Here is a 25,565-nt window from a genome sequence, read left to right as displayed (position 1 = left end):
CTGCACAAAAACCCTTGTCTGGGCTCTGCTTTCTGAGACTTCCTTGTCCAAGCTACCAGAAGACATGGTACATATACCAGATCACATAGGTGTTGCACACACATGTTCACCCACACTGCACACTCCAATTGGGATCCTTCAGCGTTTGATTGTTTTATCTGCCTGAAGAAATTTAACTGTCATCAAGGGAAATGAAGTTTTTATCTTTTCAGCCTCATCTAGGCCCTGATTTTAAACACCATTATTCCTTACACTAGTAGATGACATCACTAAAAATCCATCTGCTTAACCAATGTCAGTAAAGTTCATGCCACACTCACTGAAGAATAATCCTTTAAAAATGTCTCTATCTGTGCCTAATCCTCAGCTCTGTCTCCTACCATCTGTGGGAGGGAGGAGAGCTAAAAGCCAAAGAACCAGTCATGGGTTTGGTGTTAGCAGAACAGGAGAGGAGCTTTAGCTCGTACCACAGTACATCTTACCAACAGTAAGGAGCACTCAACTGACAGGGCTGGAGCTCTAGTCAGGCTCTCACTTCTTTATGACCCCAGCAAGTCATGTAATTTCTCTGAGCCTCTGTTTCTCCACTTGTAAATGAGGATTTTTCCCCAAAGCAACTATAATACAAATTTCTTACTAATTGACAATCATTTTCCCAGTTACACTGAGAGCTGGTATATCTGCAGAGAGAAGAATAAGGGATTTCAGAATACTGGAATAGGTACTGAGCTAGCCATGACCCTGTCATAGCCCATATTTTCACAGCAGCCTACATTCTTAGCCCCCTTGTATAATACAGCCCCCGAATCCAAGAGTTCAAGTGACACTCTCAAAGTTGATCTGATGAAAAATGGCAGCACCAGCCTTGGACTGGTGTCTCTAAGCCTAAACCCACTTGCTCCCCACTGCCCCACTCTCCACTAAGTCCTACCAGGGAAACAACACTGTGCGCACAGTTAGCATTCAAAGATTCCTTGTGGCTCTCATCTCACCTCCTAAACTGAAAGCTTGTTAAAGACCAGGATCCCATAGATGAAAATTCTCAACCTTAGCCCAAGTATTAGTTTCCTAGAGCTGCTGTAACAAATCACCACAAACAGGGTGGCTTAAAACAACATACATTTATTCTCTTATAGTTCTGGAGGTCAGAAGTTCAAAATGTCTTCACTAGCCAAAACCAAAGTGTTGGCAGCACCATATTCCCTCCAGAAACTCTAGGGAGAACCCCTTTCTTGCCTTTTCCAGCCTCTACAGCTGCATTCCTTGCATTCCTTGGCTCATGACTCCTTCCTCCATTTTTAAAGCCAGTATCTTCTTTAACTCTGGCTCTGCCTCCCTGTGCTGCTTCCCTTCTGTCCGTAGGCAAGTCTCCCTCTCCCTTCCTCTCCTAAGTACACTTGTATTTATGTTTTAGGAGCTACCTGGAAAATCCAGGATAATCTCCCCATTTCAGGATCCTTAATCACATCTGCAAAGACCTTTTTGCATATATGATAAGATTCACAGTGTCCAGAGATTAGGGCCTAAATCTCTTTAGGGGCCATTATTCAGCCTTCCACAGCCCAGTTCAGAGAAAATCTGTATAGGTTTCTGAAGCCAAACAAAGCTAACCAAGTTTGGTGCCACTCTAGAAAAGTAACCCAGAAAACTACTAAGCAATCAAGGCTATAGCCTAGTCAGTCACATACATACACCTCAGAACTACATAAAGGAGGCCAACTCACGATGCTCTCATGAAATCAGCAAAGTGCAAAGACATCCCTGATGCCTCAGTCTGCCTTGTCTCACCTGCCTACTCTCCCCAGATGTTCAGAGTTCTCACATTTCAATCCTCTCATTTGTCTCTACCAGAGAAATGGGACTCTCAGGAGAAAGGGCTATCAGAAATTTACTCTATCGAAGATTTGACATCTTAACCTAGTTTTAAATAGTAAGACGAAAGACCTTATCCTCTGCAGAAGGAATTTCTAGTATCAGAGAGAAACTGGGGGCTTCCTACTGCTCATGCAGGCAGCCAGTGAGGGAGGCTCTTTTAGTTTTTTTCTCATAAAGGAAATTCTCAGTGTCAACTGGAGACTTCTTTCCTCAGAAAATGTATTTCCATTGCAGGCATCTTTAGTGAAGATTTGCTGAAGACTTGTCTTCCCTCCTCCATCTCTTGTTGCTGGCAACACCTGCTATGCCTGCTTAACAAACCATGGCATCTGGGACTCCAGCTGTAGGAGTGGCAACCTTGAGGAACCAAGGTAAAGAGGACAGGTGTAAAACAAGGTCCTGAAAACTTTGTAGTCCAAAATCTGATTTTTCTTGCCATAGAGGGGCCCTAGAGTGGCTTTCTGCCTGACTATTGGACTCAACCTCAGCCATAAAGACAGAAGGGAAGAGCCAAAGCTCATCCTAAACCCTTGCCATTTCTAGGCACATTCTTAACTCATTCCTTGCCATGTGTGATAGATCATGGAGGATGATGAGAGACTGAAAAACACTTTAAACTCAAAGAAAATAAGAACTAATAGCAACATCTGGGGAACCAAAGCAGGCCAGAGAAGGAAATATTTCAAGTCAGGGAAGTCTCCCAGGTAACCTAAATCATACCAAAAGTCAATAATACCTAAATCATACCAAATAGTCAATAATACCTCTTCTTTGCATGTTTTCATACCAAAATCATACCAATTAGTCAATAATACCTCTTCTTTGCATGTTTTCTACTGGGCAAATACATTGTCCTTTAGGCTTTGTCTGTTTTTATTGAAAGATAATGGAGGAATTCACTTCAATCAAGGTTCCTAAGAGGCATTGCTTCTGGCCATCCACTAGGTCACTTCTCTAGCCACCTTGCTCTCCATGCCCTTGAGACCTTCCAGAGTCAGATTTGTGTACCTATGAATGGACTCAGCATATGAGTTCCTATGAGTCCCATAGGGACTGTGGGACCTGGTCCCTATGGGTAGGGTCCAGGAAAGTGGTTTGGGTTATCGAAACCCAGTCAACCCTGCAGAGCATGGCCAGCACTAACTTAGAAACTTGATTACTTGGTCTTCCTGAACCTTACTTTTTCCCATGTGAAATCTGGGTATAATACCTCTTAGAGGTTTTGGGAAACTACTGAAATATATATGTAAGATGCATACCACAGTGACTACTATATATCAGGCACTCAACAAATGTACCTCTTCTTAATGTTATTTATGATATTAATAAAAAGTCATGCTGCAAGCTTACGGATTATGATCAAAGACCGAAGATCATAATCTATAGCTATCTGAGAACAAGAGTAATAAGCTACAGAACTGTCTCTTTTTGTGTTTTGCTATTAAACATCTCTCAGCCCTTTGAATATGGAGCAATGTTTTACTTTGCTCTTCAACATTCACAAATACCTACCAAGTGCTTGCTCTGTGCAGGAAACAGAATAAGCTCAAGGTATTGAGTTTGCCCTCAAGGAAATTACTGCCTCTGTGAAGAGGAAACAACAGGTGCAGAAAAGGTGGATCACAGTCACATTCCTCAGTGCTCATTGGGTCAAAAGAACTTCCAGAATTCAGAGGTCTTAGTCCTTGGTGCATAAGGTACACAAAAGGCCTCCCAGGAACTGGATCTTAAAGAAAGGGTAGGGAATGAACATGTGGAGAAGAATAGATGTGTCCTACATCAAGACTTGGTGCAAGGGGAAGGAGTCTTGGGAGTTTAAGTTGGGGACCCTTCTTTATTTGTCCCTAGCTTCCTTTCTATCAGCCATCAAAACGGCACAGGGCTGGGGTGCTCGGTAAGCTCTGCAGTTCTGTAAATTGGCACTGCAGTGACCTGTGTGAGGCAGCTCACCCTGCAAGCTGACTTGCCAATTTGTGCAGAAAGTACTCTTAGCAAGATGCTGGGCCCTTCTAAGCCAGCTGACGCAAGGAATCATCTAGGAATTTGCTTCTTGTAACAGATTTTCTCAATTCAAATTAGCTACAGTGGTGTTGTTAATCCCCTTGTTATGGGATTAGAATGTATTACTGCATTGAGATTAGAGCCCAACAGATATGTTAGAGGAGTTTGGATTAAACTCAAAGTTCCAAGCATGAGGGCTCTCCAATGGCAATGTGGTCTTTGGCTGGGACAATGGCGCCACCTAGTGGCGACAATGAACTCCATTTGGAAGGGTTTCTATTTGGGCACCTTTCAGTTCTTGAGGCCTTGTGTGTGCTGGGGCCAGAAATGCAAGGATAACTAACATAGGCTAACTCCTCCTTCATGGGGCTGGCAGGTTCAGGCTCAGAGTCCGGATCCCATGGACTCCATCAACTGCGGCCCCAGCGACCGCCTAGTGAGCAGCATGAGCTCTACCATCTGAACCCCAGAGCTGACCTTGAGGTAGATGCCTACAGAGCGGGACCTCAGCAATTATAAAATGGCCCCTTGGACCCACCTGTTCTCTAATGCCTTAAGTCCCTTTCACAGTTGACAAAATCTGTTTCTGTGCCTACTCATTCTTTTAGCATATATCTACCATTTGCCTCCATGAACCAGACACGACACAACACTTAGGACTAAGACATACAATGTTTAAGGGCCAGCCCCTACCTTCCACACATGGCCAAAGAGATAGAGACAAGCCCTCTCACTGTACTCTGCAAGAACCTTGGGAGTCCTTTCCCAGACGAGCAAAGCCCTGCATCAGCTTCCGTCCCAAGTCCCCAACACAACACTCCCTCTGTACCCTTCCCTGCTGTTCCTTTACAACTGGGCCCAGCACTGTCCCCATGCCTTTCCTTGGCTCTCCAGATACAGGAAATATCTTCTCTCTCTCTGCTTAAGGATGGTTGTTCTGAAGGCTCTGGGAAGGGAGGGCTAAGCTACCATGGTCAGAGAAAAATGACTTCCAACGGCAGACACTGACATGATGGGTTGCAAGCAGGCTGCAGCTCCGGTGGACCTGTGGGGAACAAAGGCAGCAGCCCCAGGGACAGAGAGGGAAGGGGGTATCCCACAGACTAAGGCTTTCATTCCACTCAGGGACTATGTGAGGCACTGAGAATAATGTGAGGGTTTGCATCCAGCAGCTACAAAGCATGAGAAAGTAGAAGGACTGTGTGTTCGAACCTGAAACTCAAGAAAAGGTAGAAAAGTAAGAGAAAGGTAGGTGGTGAGGGGTGAGGGGACTCTGTAGGGTGAAAAGTGACTGAAAACATCCCTGGATGTGATGACCATAGATAGTGTAAGTGTGGGAGTGGCTAATGTCAAACCCTAGACTACCTGTGTACCCAGATGGAAATTCATCTTCTACTCACTTCCAAATCTTTCACAGGAAGGCAACTACATAGTCATTAATGAAACCATTGTGTGAAAAGGTTTGATTTAGAGTCCAGGCATTACCTAAGAAATGTGTTTCCATGTCTGGCTCAATGCTGTGTCACGTAGAGAGCATCCATGGGCCCAAGAACCTGAGTGACAAGAGGACAATAGGCATATAAGCCCCCCCTGGAAATTCACAACATCCAGAGGAGGGCTATGAGCTTCCACAAGGTACAGAAAAGATTCTAAGCCAATCTGAGATCCTAACAGCCAAGAATTCCAGCAGATATCTGATCTACCCATGCATTTGTACACCCTTTCTCAGATATAGACATTCTGGGCTCATTTTCTTGTCTACCCTTTCTGTTTTCTCCTTGCTGACAATCTCATCTTGAGATGTGTTGCTATGTGGAGTGACTAGTGTGGTATTATGAAATCAATAAAAGCTTTAAAACTAGAAATACGGGGATGCCAGTCCCAGTTCCCCTTTGTCCTGTCTCCATGGCCTTAGCAAATTGCTCAACCTGTGTGAGCCTCGATTCCACCTCTGTAAGATGAGGTTGCTGGAAGGCTGAGAGATAATGTATATAAACACTATTTTTTATGGACAGCAGTTTCATCCTTGTGGCTAGAAGCTTCTGGTTTATGGTGAATACTACCTAGTGATCTGATCCAAGGCAAAGAAAGGAAACTGGGTGTAATGGATGGGGTGATATCCCCAAGACTAAATCAACTGCACAAGGTCCAAGAATGAGGTGGCAAGCATTTGGGTCTTAAGTCTGGTCACAGCTCCCCATGGAATCAGAAAGACATGATCTCTGTCCTTCACAATCCCCTTTTCGTAAGTAGGTATTTATGGGCTTCATTGTCAGAATTTGAATTTCAACATGGCAGAAGCTACTGAGCTTGTTACCCATTTATGGGGTGAATTTGGACTCTTGCTAGCAGCATAATGCCTTTCCAGAAATTGAGTCTTCCTCACTCATCTACAGGGTTGTAGCAGAAGTTTGATGTAATCAAGCAACCCACCCCCACCCCCCTTACCATGGACTGGTCTAGGGAAGGGCACTGCATTTGGAGAAGAGGTCAGACTCTTTCTGGATGTCTGATGGTGGTGAACAAGTCCTGCCATGAGAATTGAGAAGCAAGAATCGTGGGCCACTGCCGACAGAAAAACAAAGAGCAACATGAATAAATGCACAGAGTAAAGATTCCCAGCTTGGAGTAAAATTCCAGGCCAGCTCTGGTGCCACTGCCTGGCTTTATCTCTGACACTGAATTCAGCAATACATCCCGAGGACCCTCCAAGTCCTTTTTCACTTCAAGTACATGGAGTAAGTTTCCAGAGCTGACTTCCAGAAGAGGCCCAACTTACATGCAAAGTAAGGTTTCACTTGTTAGAGAGGAGGGAAAATGTTGAATGTGTGTCCCCCCAGATGATGAACAAATTGCCTCCAAGCTCAGCAGTTTGGGAAAACTCACTGTGAGGATTGTACACCTGAAGAGCAAGCGCTTCCCCTGGATGATAATTTCACTCAGGCACAGCAGTAACATTTTACTATTTAATGGGCTGCTTGTAGAGATTTCCCTTCACAATGAAAACGTTTCCTATTACAGGAACAAAATGAAAAGGGAGTCATTCATTCCACATGAAAAACAGGGACTTTAAAAAATGGAAACACTGTCAATCATGCTGAATCGCAAGCTGTGATTAAAGCCCCTCGACTTTTTCCCATTAGTGTGAGCACATTTGAATTTTAGCCTAACACTGGGCCTGTATTATAGAACATCTGATTTATTCCACTTTGAATATAATGCCAAACATGTCTTAAATGTAAAATACTTAACGCCCAAGTTCAAGCAAATTTGGATCTATTATTCAAGAAATAGTCACAGCACCTCATTTACAAACTTAACTTAAAATTAGGTCTTCCTAATCAGGGAAACAAAGATAAAGCTGGAGTCTATTATCATTGTTCTGCTGATGTGTAAAATATTATTTGTAAAAGAGAACCGAGACACTTCTGGAAAAGGCAAGTTTCTCTTCCCAGTCCACTACTACTGTGATACAGTAATTTTGCTGTATAAATTCAAACAATGACTAAGACCCCTGGACTGGGAGCTGGGAATATAAATGAGATATGGTCCCTGCCCTCAGGACTTCACCAGCTCATGAAGGATGACCCCTAAGGAGAGAGACAATTAACTTTAACCACAAGGCTGTGGGCAAATAGAGATGTGGGATGGGAGAGGCTACCCAGAAAAGGTTCCAGGTATGAGCAACGTTAGTCCTCAGAAGAAGGGAAAGTCTTCCAGGCTTAAGAGCAGCATGAGCAAGGGCACAAGTGTGAGGAGCCTGGCACACTGGGCATGTCTAGGGGGCAGCTCTCCACCTGCTCATGCTCACTCAGGGGCATGCAATGACCCGTGCCAGCATTTGTGAGACCTGGGGACTAAGGGACATTCCTGCTCTGAGAGGCAGGGGTATCCTAAATGGTAGGCAAGGCTGAAGAGATGAGAAGCAGACAAGAGTCCCGTATTTCCTTAGTGATCTGATGGGCTTCCAGAGATGGTTCTGTTCCAACTAGCAGGACAACCAAAGAGAAGGTCAGAGGGTATTAGCCCAATGCTCAGATAAATGAAGGTAGTGGCCAAGAAAGGCCCCAGCTCCAAACCTTTCAGCTTAGACCCCTCTGTGGCAGGTACCACTGCTGACTTCAGAGACAGCACAATCACCACTTCCTATAAGATCAGGGCATCTCCCTTGAATCCATTACTTCTTTTGTACCCTCCCCCAACATTCATCAGCATTCATCTCACCTCTACCTCCAAAATGTATCCTACCTTTGCCCATGCCTGTCCTCTTCTCTGCCAGCATCCCAGTCCAGGCCATCATCAGCTTTCATCTGGACAGCTGCAACAGTTGGACATTGTATTCCATGATAAATCAGGTCAGAATGTTCCCCTACTCAAGAGCCCCTAAAGATTTTTCTTCCCACTTGGAATAAATCTAAGCTCTTTTCTGTGGCCTCCGGGTCCTACCTGTTCAGGGCCCCAGCCCAGTTCTCCATTCTTACTGTAGACCATCCTGACATGATCACCAAGCTCAGCCCCATCACCTTGCTTTCTGTACCCATGTTTGCCCTAGCTCTTTCCTCTGCCTAGAACATACTTCTCATCTAATATTACTGACTCAAGTAGCCAGCATTATGCCTCATTGATTGTCTTCACACAACTTACCACTATTTCCTTACTGTCCGTTCTCCCACCCCTGATACACCAAAAGCCCCATAGGAAGAGGGACTTGTAAAGCTGCATTCTTCATAATTGTATTCCTATAACTGGATCCATTCCATAAAGGGCACTCAATGCACATTTGCTGAATGAACAATTCCATGCATCTGCCAGTACCCCTCAAATCTTGGGGCCTTATGGAAGCCGTATTTCCAGGAAATGTGCCAGGTAAGGGCAGTGCTGCCCTTGTGGGGTCAGATCTGATACCAGGGAGGGGTTCATATGCCCCAAGGATTCCCAAACAGTGAAATCAAAGGCCATCTTTCCTGTCTTAGAAGAACCTTTGTGCTAGAGTACTGAGACTTCTGCCCGTGCTATGACTCTGCTGTATTAGCCAGGGCTCTCCAGAGAAACATGATCAATAAGATATCTCATTCTCTCTCTCTCTCTGGATGTCACCTATTGTTGTCACCAATGCTTTTAGGCAACTCCAAAGAGGACAATCAAACTCTTCTAGGATTTACTCTACCAACCCATCCAACTCCTACCACTCATCCTCTCACTCACTCAAATATTCATTTAGCATGTGTTTATTGAGCATCTACTGTGTATGAGGCCCTGTATAGGGTGAAACAACATAGTCTCTGACCTCATATATCTTTATTTTTTAATTTTATTTATTTATCCATGAGAGACACAGAGAGAGGCAGAGACACAGGCAGAGGAAGAAGCAGGCTCCATGCAGGGAGCCCAACATGGGACTCAATCCCGGGTTGAGAAAAAGAAAAGAAAGAAAGAAAAGAATGGGAAAGAGTCTGGTGGGGCTGGGAGGCCTGGAACATGGTGAGGTGTAGCTATACCAGGGGATAGCTCCAATGTTCACCAGGCATTGTGGGCTCCACGGAGAGCTATTGCTTGATCCTAAGAATAGGGAAAAGTTTCTGGGAGGCTTTAAGTTGAGAGGTAGTGCTCTCAACATTAACATCATAGCAAGTTCCATTCTCCTCTTTGTGAAAGTCCTAGAACAGGTAAAATTTTATCATACTATCCTTCAAAGACACTGTCAGGTAAATTCATATTTGAGGTACGATGCACTGCACACTTCCATGCTTTCAACATACTGTTCTCCCTGCTTTGTGTTTTGCTCTTTTCTTCCTCATAAACCTCTATTCACCCTTCAAAATTCAGTCTGGCCATTGCCTCATCCATAAAGCAATCTGACTTCCCCAGGCTTTGATAGCAACTTATACTCACCTCCAGATAACAATCTATTCAGAGTATGGGCCTTGACCAGGGATGGTCCCCAAATTGTTCATTACCCATGAACAGAAGATGAGGCAGATACAGAAAGGAGAGTAAGCATTTAGACGCTTTCAGAGCAATTACACAGAACAATTTTATGGCTGTTAAATCTAATAATAAAAAAAATAGGGCTTAGATTTTGTGTGTCTTTTATTTCACTTTTTCTAATGATTTATTTTTATTGTATTTTATAAAAGTATTGATCCACAAAAGATTGAAATTTATTAAAAATGGGGGGAGGGGACCTTCACCATAGACAGTTTGAGAAACACTTTCCAGAGTATCTGCTGCTGAAGGCCATCCTCTGCACCTTCCTCACTCTTTTCCAATCTTCCTGACCAACTGCAAAGTCACTACACAACAACCACAGAGGGTAATAAGCAAGTTGTAGCTTGCCTTCCCTTCTCTTACCGGAAATGAGCTAACTGAAGCTGAGACAGGGAAAGCAACATGCTTGTATGAGGTTCCTGTTGCTGCTGTAACAAAGTACCACATACTTAGTGGCTTAAAACTATACAAATATATTTTCTTGTGGTGCTGGTGAGAGTCTAAATGGGAGATGGGCTAAAATCAAGATGCCTGGAGGGCCACATTCCCTCAAAGGTTCTAGGAGGGAAATGCATTTCCTTGCCCTTTCCAGCAACTACAGTCTTCTTGCATTCTTTGGCTCACAACTCCTTTGTCCATCTCCAAAGACAGCAATATAACATTTTCCAGTATTCTCATTCTCTCTCTCCCTCCCTCACCTCTGCTTCCATCGTCCCATCTCCTTCTCTTCTCTCTTTATAAGGACCTTTATGATGCCATTGCACCTGCCTGGATCATCCAGGATCATCTCCCCATCTCACAATTCTTCACTTAATCACATCAGCTAAGTCCTGCCATGTGAGATAACATATTCAAAAGTTCCTAGAATTAAAACATGCATTTTTTTAAGGGCCATTATTCTGTCTACTACAAAGGTCAAACCTAAGTCTTGGTCTCAGAATGCATATTTCCTCTTTTGTTTTCCCCTCTAATCCCCTCCATCTTCTCATATACATACAGATGTTGACAGAAATACTTTGTTTGAAAGCATTTGGATATTGAGAGCAAGCTGTAATCTGCAGGTGGGGAGAGGATCCATGCAACGGCATAGCCCTCAGCTGTGGAGGCAGTGGAGTCCCTGCAGACCGTCCTGGCAAACCCCAAGGGCTGCCCCACTTAAGCTCTCACCCAGACAGAGCATCAGGGCCCAGAAAGACCTGTGATAAGTCATCCAGAGAGCATACACATACATCTCAGAAAAGACAGGATTTTCTCCAGCAAGGACAATGTTCCTTGGCAGTGCTGAATTTTTGTTCCCAGGCAGATAAATAGATATGCGATTCTTATTAGCAAGAAGAATAACCTGCATAGAGTTTCTCCAGGAAGACATTAAGATAATCCAGCAGCAGCAATCCACTGCCAGCCTCAATCAATTCTTTGTAGTAAACTTTTATAAATCAAACACAGAAGGCTCAGAATCTCTCAAGAGCTTGTTCTTGTGATGTGTTGGTTGATGCAAATACTGGCACAATCCACTGTGTGGGGTTGTTAAATCACAGTGTTTTCCTCGCCCCATCAATTCCAGCTTCTCCTACCTCCAGCCCTAAGATAATCAGCCCCTCCTAGACACTGTGACTGCCTCCCAGGGCAGCACACTGGGGGAGGAGAGCTGAGATGGCCACTGGAAGCATAGGACCTGCCCCTCCTCTTTGCTGTGCTCCTGGACCAAGGGCTGACAGGCTGTCATCCCTGCCCTGCCCTGATAAGGGAGACTAGGGTGCTGGGACCTGAGAAGGAGCAGGTGTTGGCACTTCCTGTCCCTGTCCGTGGGTGGGGTGCGAGACACAAAGGTAGATGGGGCCAAGTCACGGCCATGGCTGAAGGAGAGAGGAACTGGCCATTCTTGACTATCTAAGGTGCCCTTCACAGAATCTGAAAGCCCTGGGCTGGGGCTCTGCCTCTCATGGCTGTGCTCTCCTCTGTCTTAGTGCACTCTTTTATTTATATTAATATATCTTTACTTGTCTGCAGGACTGCTATTTATGTTGTTCAGACTGTGCATTGTACAAGGGCAGCACACCTAAGGATTGCCACTGAAATCTAGACATACACTCACTTATCTGAGAGCACACTGCTCAGTGTGTAGACTACAGACCTCCTACTCATAGATGTGCTGGGACAGTAGCCATGAGCCGCCTCCCACTTAAAGCCACCATGAGCATAGCCAGCCTGTACACACTTCCCTGGCTCACCCACATTTGTGCAGCTGTGCCCTGTTCCTGACAGCACTTCAGGCCTCCCTTTATGTCACTTCTCTTGCCTGTCAATTATTCTGGGAGATGGAGCTCTGTTCCCAGTACCACTATTTCAGACTTTGATTCTGATTCAGTCGCCAACTGAGGGTTAGGGAACAGGCAGGGATCTTGGCATCTATGGTGGCAGGTGGGTATGTGTGTGTCTGCAGCCCCAGGTATCAGAAAGCTCCCTGAGGTAGAGACACAGTTGCCAGACACTGCCATTCAGGTAGGACAGTGTATAAACTTATTTATTTTTCTTTTTCATTTAAGAAAAAATAAAGTACCCTTCTCTTCATAAAGAAGAAAAGGCTTCTTAAAGTTTTCAGAAAGGTATCTCATGCTGTAGCAGTGACCCTGCTTGTCTCCTCTTTCTCAAGTTGGCTGTGAGTTCATGGAGTCTGGATTAGGTACTACTTAGTGCTCCCAGCAACCTGCAGGTGACTGGCTCTTGGATTGGTTTATGGAAGAAGGGCAGAAAGGAAAGATAGAAAGAGGGAAGAAAGTAGGCAGAGATAGAGAAAAAGAGAAGGGAGGGAGGAGGAAGAGGTAACTATTTGGATGGATGGATAAATGAATTTCCTAAACCCATTAGACACAGAGACTCAGCCTCCTCGCCCCTGCTCCTTCTGGCTTTTTTTTTTTTTTCTCCTTCTGTTTTGACCATTTCTGCTCACCCCCATCACTGTGCATTTCTTTCCTGACTCTTTCACACCCTCTGGGTTATCCCTGAGTCCATTCACATCTTCTAGACTGAATCGATGCTGGGGCCCATGCACTGCCCTTCCACAGATGTGGCCTGGACCTCTGCCCCTTTTTCTCATCTCCCTACACTCCCAGGGTAGTCCAGCCCTGGGAGCCATACCCTCTTTCCACAGCACTCACTCCCAGGTAGTCACTAGGTCTTCCTCTCCCATGTCCCTGGGTATTCCAGGAGGATCTTGCTCCCACTATCTCCCTCCTAGAAGACAGAATTTTCTTTCTACCTAGCCCAGTCTACCCAAACTCTACTTACAGACTCAGCTTGCTTTTTCACTGGGGAGATTTATTTCCCTGAACATTTTTAGTGCCTAGCACTGTGAGGTTTCTCATGTAGCCTATTCCAGAGATCACTGAGCATTTTCAAGGCTCCCAGACATTGATTCCAAAATGAATTCCCTCAAGGGGCTCCCAATGGACACTTGCTGGGCTGAAGCTGGGAAAGTATTTTTTGAGCCCTTAAACTGTTTTGGACATTGTCCTGTGCCCGATGAACTGCAGTAAATAAGAGATCCCAATTCTCAAGGAACTCGGTATCCAGCTGGAGAAGATAGATAATGAATAAATAAATGTTGGCATATACTGCATCATACAGGATAGACAATGTTCATGGTGGGGCCAGGGAGGCTCTTGAACCCAGGTGGTCTCTCTGCAAAGATGACTTTAGACTTGAGACATGAGTGGTGAAGAGGAGACACCATATGCAGATGCAAGGGACAGGCAAGGAGGAATGGACTTGGACACCTTGGGGAAGATAGAGGCCAGTGTGGCCAGGGAACTACTAGTAAAAATGAAAGTGTTGGAGGTGATAGGTGGACAGGTTGAACAGTTACATTACATATGTTAATGACTATTCTATATTGAGTACTTGCTGTGTGGCCAACATTATAAGTCCTTTACCTAGGTTGTGTCATTTGGTTGTCATAACAACCTCCAAGATGACAAGTATTAGCTTGGTTAACAGATACTAAGAATAATGATGTGCACTGAGTACCTATTATGGGCCATGCATTGGGTTGAGTGCTTTATGTGCCTCATCTCATTGATTCTTTGTGACAACTTTATGATGTTCAAGTGTTCTTACTTCTTCCATTGTACAGGTGAGAAAACTGAGACCTGGAATATTTGAGCAATTTGGTAAAGGTCCCACCACTGTGCTGGGATGACTATAGGCTTATGGCTGTCTACACCACATAAGTCACCACTCTCCTGTCTGCTTGTACTTCAGGACAGACTTGACGTTTGACTTTAAGAAAACAAGAGGCATGATTCCCATCAGAGGAAAACAGTAAGGTGTGGACGGATGTATCCAATGGGGCCCTTTCTAGAGCCCTAGGAAGGACACTGTAGAAAGGCTCTGAGAAGTCAGTGGTGCAGGAGGCCCAGTGTCCTCTCTGCCCAGCTGTGGCTTTAGGCCTCCTCAAAAGTGGGATTGGAGATTCATTCAAAACCACCACTGCCTTTCAGACCTCTGCCATACTGGAGGAATAGTCTGCCTCTGAAGCAAACCTCCAGAGCAACACCATTTTCATTCTTCTCTGTCACAACCCAGACCAAGCCCAATCAACTTTAAAGCAATTTGCCTCCCAGAACTCTCCCAGTCCTCCTTGACAGTGTTCAGGCCAATAGATCATTTGAAATGTTTTTATAACATAAAAATGCAATCCTTTATAGCAGGCAATCAGCAGTCTTAAAATAATTACCCATAACTAAAGAGAAACCAAAGTAAGATCAAATGAAATCTGATTAATGGGTGGTGAAGACCAATGTTCTTTAAATAATTCCTTAAAATAAATTTTAATGGGATAATCTCTCCATGAAGATATTTCTTTAGGGGCTTAAGATAAATACACTTTTTTTTTCCCAAAGTACCTCACAACTAAATTACATAGCATTTTGGGAGGTTCCGGTTATTTTTCCTAAGTAGAGAATTTTCTGTGTGCTTCTATTTTCCCTCAAGGTTATCACAGAAAGAGAATAAAATTTCATTTTCCTCCTGCAATTATGTAGCTGTATTATTTTTGTAATAAGCTTACAAAGAACAAGCTCCCAAAACACAATTCTCGATCTGAAGTTCACCAGGTTGAAATTGAGAGATAAATCCTCTTTGCTTCTTATTGGACTTTTTTTTAAGGTCAGTGTTGACGACAATTCAGAAATTCAATTTCTCCTCAGGTGCCAAGTTTCTAAGGCACACCTGGTAGAAATTTGGTGCAGGGCTAACCTGGTGCAAGACTAAAATGGATTGCTGGGAAGACTCCGCACATTCAGCCCCAGTCTCCACTGGCCTCATGCCCTGAGCTCTGAAGTCATATAAGATAGGGGCTGAGGGAAACTGAGAAGGGGTCGGATAATGAGGAGATGAAGGTCTGATGGTGTTCAAATGATCCTCCAAAGGGATTGAGAAGAATGAATGGTGTTGGTCATGTAGAGGGAACAGAATATGCAGACACTAGGAGAGGAAACTGAGACCCAACTGGATCAAGTGGCCCTACACCATGTTTCTCTATAAGACCAGAAGGAAAGAGACAAAGCTGGTGGGAGTGCAGGTAATTTTGGAGAGTAGAACAAGAGCCCCCTTCTAAGCACCTACTTTCTCAGCTTAATGGGAGGCCAAGTCAATCCCCGATGGTGAAGGGAGAGGTATTGACATAAAGGGTTTGAAGAGAGGAGAAAGTGTGACTACGCGTCTGAGAAGACAGGAGAGTCCTGCCAGGAAAACATGATCTTCCCTTGCAGATTTGGGTACCTACCTCAAGAAGTGGACCAGAAGTTTCTGGTGGCCCAATCAGCAAAATTGTGCAATTGTACTGACAGCTCTTGGCAGCCAGCAATGAAGTGGAGAAGGTAGAGAGCAAGACTGACTTGCAAAGAGCAAGTGGCCAAAGTTAGCCCAAATCCTTAACTCCCAGAGGGACACTATCTGGAGAACTGGGTTCAGGAGGCTAAGCTTGCTACCTGTCTTAGTTTGAGTTGTCCCAGAAAGACATCTGATACAAGCATTGAAGGATAAACTGCTGTAGGGCATGGTGCAGAACAGGGGTAGGAGAGAGGTCAAGTGGTATAGGAGACAAGGGCAAGGGGTAAAGGCATATTATTAAACCAACTACCACAATGGAAGGTTAATGCTTAAACCCAACGGGGAAACTGAAAAAGACACAAAAATATGGCTCAGGATTATCTGGCTGAGGATTATCTGGGAGACTCACCTGAACATCCACCAGCCAGTGGTTAAGGGCTGACCCAAGGGAGAAGTTAATTCATTGACACTTCTAGCCAGCTGTGCACAGGGATGAGGGGATTCTGAAAAAGAAAAACACCAACAAAGATGCAGGTGTTGGCTGGCACAGGTGGAAATGGTGAAAGCATCTGAGGAGATGGGGCAGAACACCCACTGCAGCTACACCTGTCAAACTCAAATGGGCTACCCCAGTGGGATCGCAATTCTAGAGCAGCTGTCATAAAGTGCAAATGTTGTTCTTAACTATCAGCAACCGCCCTGCCCTTCTACTTCCCTCGAGACCTGTGTGATTGAATGCAGTCAGTTTTCCCACTTAGCACTCACTTTGCCCCAGCTGTTTGTACTGCTGAGAACACTTGGTGTGAAAGCTCCACGGGTTTCCATCAATAAAGGTGAACATGTGTACAAAATAAGTCCTTAGCCTGGATGTACTGATGCTGCACCTTGAGTGTTCAATGTCATATTCTTCACAGTGCTATTTGGTGGTGGAGGGTCAGAGAACAGTGCCAAGCAGTAAGAGGAAGGGAGTCATACTTGCTGAGCACCTACTATGTGCCAGCACTGAACTGGGTCTCCACATCTCAATAAATCTGCAGCCAGCCTGAAAGTGGCAGTGAAGGGATAGATTTTCCCCCACCCTTGCCAGCCCTGGAGCCAGCCAAAGTTAAGGGTGAAAATGGATTCAGCTTGGTGCTGTTTTGACTTGAGTTTGTCTGCTTACAAATGAGGTTGAACAGCGTTTCATGTTTATTGTTCCCCAGCCTTTTAGCCTGTATATCATTGCCTTCTTCAGCATGCATATACCACTCCTCGCCTGTTTGTAACATTGTTCTCCTGGGAAAACCGACTTCTGAGCCAAGATGCAGTTTTGAGAAGCCAGCTGTGTTCCAAGCCTGCTGGTGCTCAGAAAAGAACCAAATTCAAAGGGCAGAAAAAGAGGTCAAGACAGCATTTTATGCAGTGCCTCAGGGACTTATCCCCTGCAACCCCCAACTCTGAACTTGAAGAAGACTGAAGCCAAAGGTTGAGCTGGCTGTGCTGATTATTCCCCAATTACAACCACCCTCCCTGAGCTCTCTGCCCTGCGCTGTGCCCAAAGGCTGACCCGAGAGACCACACAGCTGTTCCTTCACTCTGGCCTCCAGTTGGGTCCAGCCAGTGAGAGGCACCATCATGAGAGAAGAAGGCAGGAAGGAGAGCTGAAGGAAATTTTTCCATCCCACCCTGGAATGGTTCCCAAGGGCTGTCATAACAAGCTACCACAGATTGGGATGGCTTAAATCAACAAAAATGTAGCCTGTCACAGTTCTGGAGGATGGAAGCCCAAATTAAGATGTCAGCAGGTTGGTTCTCACTGGACGCTCTGCAGGAGAACCTGTTCCATACTTCTCTCTTACTGCAGGCAGTCCCTGCTATTCTTGGTGCTCCTTGGCTTGTAGACACATCCAATCTCTATCTCCATCTTCATGGGACATTATCCTCTCTGGTTCTTGGTCTCCTCTTTTTTTTAATATTTTATTTATGCAAGAGAGAGCAAGAGCAAGTGAGAGCATGAGCAGGGGGTAGGGGCAGAGGGAGAGAGCGAGAAGCAGGCTGCCCACTGAGCAGGGAGCCCAGTGTGGGGCTCAATCTCAGAACCCTGGGATCATAACCTGAGCCAAAGGCAGATGCTTAACTGACTGAGCCACTCAGGTATCCCTATGTCTCTTCTTATAAGGACACTAGTCATACTGGATTAGGGCTTACCCTAATGATCTCATCTTAACTTGATTACATCTTTAGAGACCCATTTCCAAATAAGGTCATATTTACAGGTACTAGGGGTTAGGACTTCAACATACCTTTTGGGAGAGTCACAATTCAACCCATAATATGCCCCTACCTGGCCACTGCTCTGGCTCTAGCTGGTTCCTCTTAGCCACCACATTTGTCCAGCATCCGTTTTTCACAAGTACACTATTCCCTCCCCAACCCCTTCAGGGCACAGTGCTGGTATCTAGAAGACTTGCCATCTTTTGTTCTCACCCTGCCATCCCTCTGTCCATTGGCTCTTCACTAAACCTTAGAGTTGTACTCTAAGGGCACACAGCCAAACTGTGAAGTTGAAAAAATCCCAAGAGGTCATCACAGGAACCATTTGGGGAGGCTGACCTGTGCCATTGGTGTGTAACAAGTACCGAGACAAGTATGACATCTAGGTCTAAAGAAGTGTATGAGAGACTCGGCTTGAAGCAGCCAGGAGGCAGATTGCCTTCCACCAACTGTGGAGCAGAAATGCATGTTGTATTTTACCTGCCAGGCTTCATTATGGAAGCTGAATGGGTCATTTTGAAAAGATCAAAGCTGCTTTCTATCTCAGAACAAGGCAACCTCCATAGGCAAAAACTTCCAGGTAAGTTTTCCTACCCCTTATATTCCATCCAACTCAGGAGGAGCAAGAGGCAGTCTAGGGAGGAGGAAAGGGGTGGGAAATTCAGGGAAAAGGAGATGCTGACTATAGATGCTGGCTGTACCCCTACTTCACACCCCCAACAAGGTTCCCCTCCCAAAGCAGACTCAAAGCTGAAGAAGCCTAACTTGGAAGAAAGTTCTGAATTGTGGTTACTGCTCTGGAATGAACATTGTAATTATTAAGATAAGACTGTCCTTGTGATTGAATGTCAACAAAGGCTGTTTGTCCCTAACAGTAACAAGAAAAGTTATGGAACTTCATAGCAATTTCATCAAAGGTGCAGGGAACTATGGTCCACAGAGCCAGTCTGATGAGACAGTGGGAAAAAAGAGTAAGTACATGTAAATACTTGTCTCTTGCCAGCACTCTATTGGGTTCCACTCATTCTGTGCTTGATAGAAGAAGCTAACCCTATGACCCAGCAATTGCACTACTGGGTATCTACCTCATAGATACAGATGTAGTGAAACAATGGGACTCCTACACCCCAATGTTCATAGCAGCAATGTCCACTACAGCCAAACTGTGGAAGAAGTCACTATGTCCTTTGACAGATGAACGGATAAAGAAGATGTGGTGTATATATACAATGGAATACTACTCAGAAAGGATGAATACCCACCATTTACTTCGATGTGGATGGAACTGGAGGGTATTATGCTGAGTGAAATAAATCAATCAGAGAAAGGCAACTATCATATGGTTTAATTCATATGTGGAATATAAGAAATAGTAAAGGGACCATAAGGAAAAGGAGAGAAACTGAGTGGGGAAAAATTAGAGGAAAACAAACCATGGGCGACTCCTAACTCTGGGAAACAGACAAATGGTTGCAGAAGGGGAGGTGGTGGGGGAGATGGGTAACTGGGTGATGGGCACTAAGGAGGGCACATGATGAGATGAGCACTGGGTGTTACACTATATGTTGGCAAATTGAATTTAAATAAAATATTTTAAAAATAAAAAATATAAGGAGTTAGGGCTAGGGATATGAATATACACATACATCAGATAAAACCGGGAAAAACAGAAGTGTAAATACAACAGAAAGATGAATCAGGGACAGCATGCATAAAGATGGGATTCACAGGGTCAAACACTGGTAAAAAAATTGGACTGCAAATATGTCTCTGAGTTTCCTGGCAGCCAAAGCAAGACAATCAATTACAAAATTGAATCTGTCCACAAAAAATAAAGCATAGTAGTTTTCCAGATGAAACAATGCCTTTCTCGTACTGAAGCCTTAAATTTTTCATGTGGCTCTTCAAACAAGGTCCACTGATTTAGTGGAGAATATCCTCACCAACAAGCTACAATAAATACCCTAGAGGATTTCACCCATCCATTTCTTACATCATCCATCAAAGGAAGCCAAAAGCAAGGCAGAAAAAAAAATACGTTAGTAGGAAACTAACACAATTGGATGCAAGTAGGTAGTTCCCCATGGTCTAGCTTACTAGGTTTTTACTGTGTGGGTTGTAGCAGCTATTAGAATGGTGCACACCTGATGAATTTCACGGCAGGAGAAGGGGGAAAAAGGAACAGATGAAAGGGTCCCATGCAGGCAGCAGGGTCACCATTTTTCATCATACACCTTCCCTCATACCCAGGAAGGAAAATGCATCCATCACTTATAGTGAACACTGGCACAAATGGCCTAACCTGTTCAGCCAATTGAAGCAAAATCTCAGGCTTTTCAGGGTACCCAGAAGGCACTATCTGTAAGAAGTCTGTTTTCCTTTTGGAGCAAATTTTTAATTTTTTTTTCTAGGTTTTTATTCACCAAACACAATTAGGAGCTCACTCATGTTAATTCTGGCTACAACCAAACACTGACACTGAATGGTGTTGGCAAACAGAACAATATCCCACCAAGATTAAATACGTGTGTCCTGAAAGACTATGTTTCAAAAGTATAGAGTAATTCTAACAAGGAATTGATTTGGATGTAGAAGTATACTATTATTCAAATAACTTTGAAACATAACAGAGCTTAAAGAAAAATGCCATTTTCTACCTCAGCAGAGCATGTAATGGTTTGCCGCTGCATGTAAAGTTTAATTTGTACAAAGGCTCAATATGTCTTCCCTCTCTGAGCCCCACACTGGGTAACGTGGATCTCCCCTCTCCTCTCTGTCTGCCTGTGAAGTTTTAGGAATGAATGACAGAGTAGGAGAAAGTATGTCATCAGGTGGGCTGCTCCCAAATCACTTAAACTAAGAGAAAGATGAAAGGTGGTCTTTGGGAGGAAATCCGCCAACCCCATGGGCATTGCTGTGGTCAGGAATCATGTAAGAGTCAGCTAGACAGAGCAAGGGCAGTAGGATACAAATCAGCAATAGGGCACCTGAGGGCATCCAGGCTGAGACTGCAGAGCATTGAGAGCACAAGGCTTCCAGGACTCCAAGAGGTTCCATGGGGTGGAGGGTCCCAGAGCACCCAAGGGCCAGGAAATGGGGCTTATAGTGATAGGCAATGGTCAGATCTCCACGGGATCTCTTTTTGTGCCCTGAAAAACAGTTAGATTTTCTTTCTCCTGAAGGTGACCAGAGACAGACCTGGAGAAAGGTTTGTGCAGAGGGGGGACACAAAATGTCAGAAAGCCTAACTAAGCATGTCCCTAGACAGAACCCAACACCTAAAATACTAGCTGTGTCCCACACTCCAGCACATCATCCTTGTCCACTTGGTCATTTGTTTACATTTATCTCAGGTGTATAACTTCTCCCCAGGGGAGTGTCAGCTCCCAGAAGCAGGAGCCAGGTGTTTATCTGAGTTCCCAGAGGTCCTGGCCCCACAGCTCATGCTCCTTTGGTGCTGAATTCTATCTCCTTACACACAGGGCCTTGGATTACCCTCCAGCCTCACTCCAGGATTAGAGTAGCCTATTCCTTTCTCTAGTTCCACTAGTAAGCTGGAACTTTCTCAGAAAGCAAATGAGTTTCTTGTAATTAGGAAAGGGCATCCCTCCCTCCAGGGCGCCTTCCCCAGATGCACACAGCCAGGGCATGTGCTTGAGCAACAGGGTAAGAGCAGGGGCTCCTGGACAACACAGACTGCATGACCATACCCAACAGCCCTGTTTCTCTAGGCCAGGCCAGAGTGCCCTATTTCCCTGCCCTCAGTGACTAGTACAGCATCACATCAAGCCATAGACACACAGAATATTTGATGGACGACTGTTCAAGATCCTTCAAGCCAATATACATGGGATGATCTTGGAAAAGAAATCTGCCTTGTTTGTGGTTTGGATGTGTGTGTTTATATGTACATTTAGTATAGAAGGACACAGAGCTGTTATCAGAGGTTATCCTGGAAAAGGGAGACTGGAAGGAAGGGAGTTTTATTCATTTTGCTGGCTTTTTAAATAAGAAGCATATGTAACTTTTATAATGCAATTTTTAAGTTTAAAAAAAATCCCTCAAAGCTTAAGTCAGGCCCCAACTCCTGCAGGAAACCTCTTTGGACTGCCAGATACGTTGTCCAGTCCTATCTCTGAACACACCTTAAGCAGAGTGGATCCCCTCAGCCTCCATTGCCATGTGTGCTCTGATGCTGCTCATTAATTTGCACCTGAACAGAAGAGTGAATGAGATTTTCCTGCTTAGCTCAGAATCACAGCCCCATGGTATTCAGTGTTAAGTACCCTTATTTATGAAGGAAGCACCCAAGTGTTTGTTAAGAAACAACCTAGTAGTCCGATAACCCGGAACCCACCACTCTACCAAGGAGGGAGTTACTGGGGAGACAGGTGTGAATAAGGAGGGGGTATTCTAGTCCAATCCAGACCAGGTAAAAAGGGCTCTTGGGCACCACTAGGAAAAGTAGGGATACTGCCAAAAGGGAGCCTTGCCACCCCTTTCCAGCCAAATGCCTGTCACAAGGCTGCTCGGTGCAGAATATGGGGAGAACATTCTTGGGAAGCCTGGCTATGAGTTGCCTGGACCTTGGGAAGGAGAGGCAACATTCTCCGGGGTGTCACCTGGAGAACTCTATGAGTGGAAGGCTAAGCAGAACAACCATGGCAGCCCCATGAAATGACAGAGCTATAGAGTTAGGAGCTCCCAGGGATCAAGCCACTGCCATAGAAAGAAATGGGCTGGCACCCCCTGGAGGAGTGAAATGCCAGGGCAAGGGGCCCTAGTAGGAAGAGCCTGTGTGAGGGGCAGGAATGACACAAGATATCAGAGACCGAGGCAGTGAGGAACCCCTCCTGAGGGGCCTCTGCAAAGCTCACATATTTACCTGCAAGAGAGCTAGTACATCCCTGCCTGTGCCTGGAGACCATCTAATAGCCAAAGGGAACAAAGCAGAACCCATTAAGCAAGTGGGCTTTGGCCCGTTTCTTTAATTCTCCTTCCTCCTGCCCACCCAAGAAGAGCTGAGGCCTGAGTCATAAGTCACAGTTGAGCTGGGGATGGGAGAAACTTTGGATTGGGATAAAGGCTGAGAGGGACCTGTAGCCACTTGAATGTGAGTCTTAATTATCAAGATGACCCTTCTATAGTTAAAAGGACCACAGAATTATAGGGTCTGCAAAGCTATTGTCAAAAGGTGGGCAAGGGAAATAAATACAACGGAGCATGTTTGAAGGTTGTGGTTGGAATAAAAGTAAAATTTGTTTTGTGTCCCAGAGAGTTCAGACTGAGACTTCAGTTAAGGTGAGTATCCCAACAAGATACTCTGTCTTGGTGGGAGAGGATCGTGTAGTCTAGTCTCTGACATCACCTTGTCCAGCATGGGGAGCCCATGAAATGCCTAAGAAATTTGTGTTGCTCAGCGGGCAGTGATGGGATTCAGCAGAACTCACAACCCAGAAAGCCTCCTCCAGCCCCAATTTGGATACCCTGATCTCACCTAAACAATATGTAACATTTTTAATTAGAAGGCCCTGCAGAGCCTTTACCATGGTGCTATGCATCTCAACTTTCCCGGAGAATGAAATATGTGACTTTTTCAGACTTACCTACCCCCCAAACATTCTTTTTCTTAGACTCTTTAATAAGTTCTCAGAAAACAGCTGAGGAATTTTAGAAACTACTGCCCTAAGCATCACTGACCCAGCATCCACCAGAGACAGCATTTCCCGGCTCCCAGCTGTGGGACTCTCCTTCTCCTGTTTATTCCTTATTGCCGAAACACTAGCATGTGTACTCCACAGCAATGTGCTAGGGGCTGAAGATACAGCAGAGGACGAGACAGACGCTGCTGTTTTCCTTCTGGAGTATACGCCCTACTGAGGGGGAGTGATGATACCTGGGAACAATGAATGCGAAAGGAAACAAGCAATGAGGACAGCTAGGAGCCATGGAACCCATAAAAGGATGGCCTGATCCCACTGGGAGGTGTCAGAGAAGGTGTCTCTGAGGAAGGGAGGGACAGTGATTCAAACTGAGAACTGAAAAAAGAATAGAAGGTAGTGGAGAAGAGAAAGAACCAGAGGGAACTCCAGATTGAAAAAAGCAGCACGCACAAGAAGCAGGAAAAAGGCTGGGGACATTCTAAACCCACATTTCAATACCCAAACCCAGTGGCACCTGACACTCTGGAGGGGGAAAAAATGTACAAAAGGAAAATTACACTTTAGAAGTTTCTTGAAAGTTGAAATGTATATCAACAATCTCTTTGTTTTGCAGGAACTACTAACATTTTTCCACATTCCTCTTCCATGCAGAGTCTGTCGACTTTAAATTACTTCCCAGCACCCTCGCTGACAGTCGGGGCATCTAATATCTCCTCAGGTGAGGAGGCACTGATGGATGTGCCACAGTTTTCCTTTATTGCATGTCCCAATCTATCATAATGTGTTTTATAAATTAGTATTCTTAAATTCCCATCGTACATCCATGTCTTTTGATTTATATAATACGGATCTGATTTATGGATCATTGCAGTAATTTATAGCTCAGATAACTAATATGTCGACCCAGCACCAAAATGTATAAGTCACCTAGTACTTTTCTCAGTGACATAGATGGGTCCTAAATGATTTGGGTGATTTATATTGGCAGGGGACTAATTCAGGGCATGAAACCATAGAAAGGCCCAGCTTTCGATCACTCTGAGGATCACTCTTCTCAAAGGCCCCAAAAGGAGGGTGATCAAATGCCCTGGAATCCACATACCCCACTCCCAGGAATTTATCCTAAAGGAAATAAATAGTTTAGAAGAAAGAAATGGCTATGAGCACACCTCCTACAGTGCAATTCAGAATGGTAAATGTTGGAAATAGTATAGATGTTCCGTGATAAAAAATAACTTGGTAAAGCAGGAGTCTTCAAATAAATGTTTATAATATTAGGCAGCAAATAAAAATGCTTTCCAAGGGTACCTGGATGGCTCAGTTGGTTAAGTATCCGGTCATGATCCTGGGGTCCTGGGATTGACCCTGAGTTGGGCCCCTTGCTCAGCAGGGAGTCTGCTTCTCCCTCTTCCTCTCCCTCTGCCCCTCCTGCCCTCTCATGTATGCATTCTCTGTCTCTCAAATAAATAAATAATAATCTTTTTTTTAAATGCTTTCCAGAACTCAACGGTTCTCAATCAAGGTTAGTTTTGCCTTCCAGAGAATATTTGGCAATGTCTGGAGTCATTTTTGAGTGTCAAAACTGGGGACTTGTGGCCTGCTGCAAACTAGTTAGTAGAGATCAGGGGTGTTGCTAAGTATCCTACAGTATGCAGGAAGCTCCCCACAACAAATAATGATCTGGTGCAAAATGTCAATAATGCCAAGGTTGAAAAACCCTGACTTAATTACATGTGACATAAACAAGGTGTTTTACTGATATGACAGGGCAATCAAAACTCAAAATTATATTCATGCTATAACTTCAGCTATAAAAATTGTATATGCAGATGTACCAGAACCACAGAATGATAAGATAAAGCAGATACATTGTTAGAATGGTGAAACTATTGGCAATTTTTCAAAACTTATTTTTGCAAATCAAATTTTTAAGAATTAAAAATGGAAAAAGTA

General features: G+C 44.5%; 2 long non-coding RNA genes across 2 annotated transcripts in view; one reads left to right on the top strand and one right to left on the bottom strand.

Moving 5' to 3' along the window:
* Nucleotides 1-1,231: 1,231 nt before the first annotated feature.
* The window catches only part of LOC144293804 (uncharacterized), a 149,191-nt gene continuing 124,857 nt past the window's right edge, over nt 1,232-25,565 (bottom strand). Inside the window, exons 3-7 of the long non-coding RNA XR_013361121.1 lie at nt 8,125-8,194; nt 6,763-6,888; nt 6,325-6,441; nt 5,362-5,429; nt 1,232-2,232 (exon numbers count right to left, since the gene is read on the bottom strand). This is a non-coding gene — a long non-coding RNA (uncharacterized LOC144293804). The remainder of the gene's footprint in view (nt 2,233-5,361; nt 5,430-6,324; nt 6,442-6,762; nt 6,889-8,124; nt 8,195-25,565) is intronic.
* Nucleotides 17,971-24,393, top strand: LOC144294308 (uncharacterized). Its single transcript, XR_013361728.1, has 3 exons — nt 17,971-18,529; nt 18,825-18,920; nt 24,264-24,393. It is a non-coding gene; the product is annotated as an uncharacterized LOC144294308 (long non-coding RNA).

Source organism: Canis aureus, chromosome 22, assembly GCF_053574225.1.
Source record: "Canis aureus isolate CA01 chromosome 22, VMU_Caureus_v.1.0, whole genome shotgun sequence".
In the NCBI taxonomy this organism is placed as follows: Eukaryota; Metazoa; Chordata; class Mammalia; order Carnivora; family Canidae; genus Canis; species Canis aureus.
Note: the sequence above shows the minus strand (reverse complement) of the source record. Positions and strands in the feature narration are given on the sequence as shown.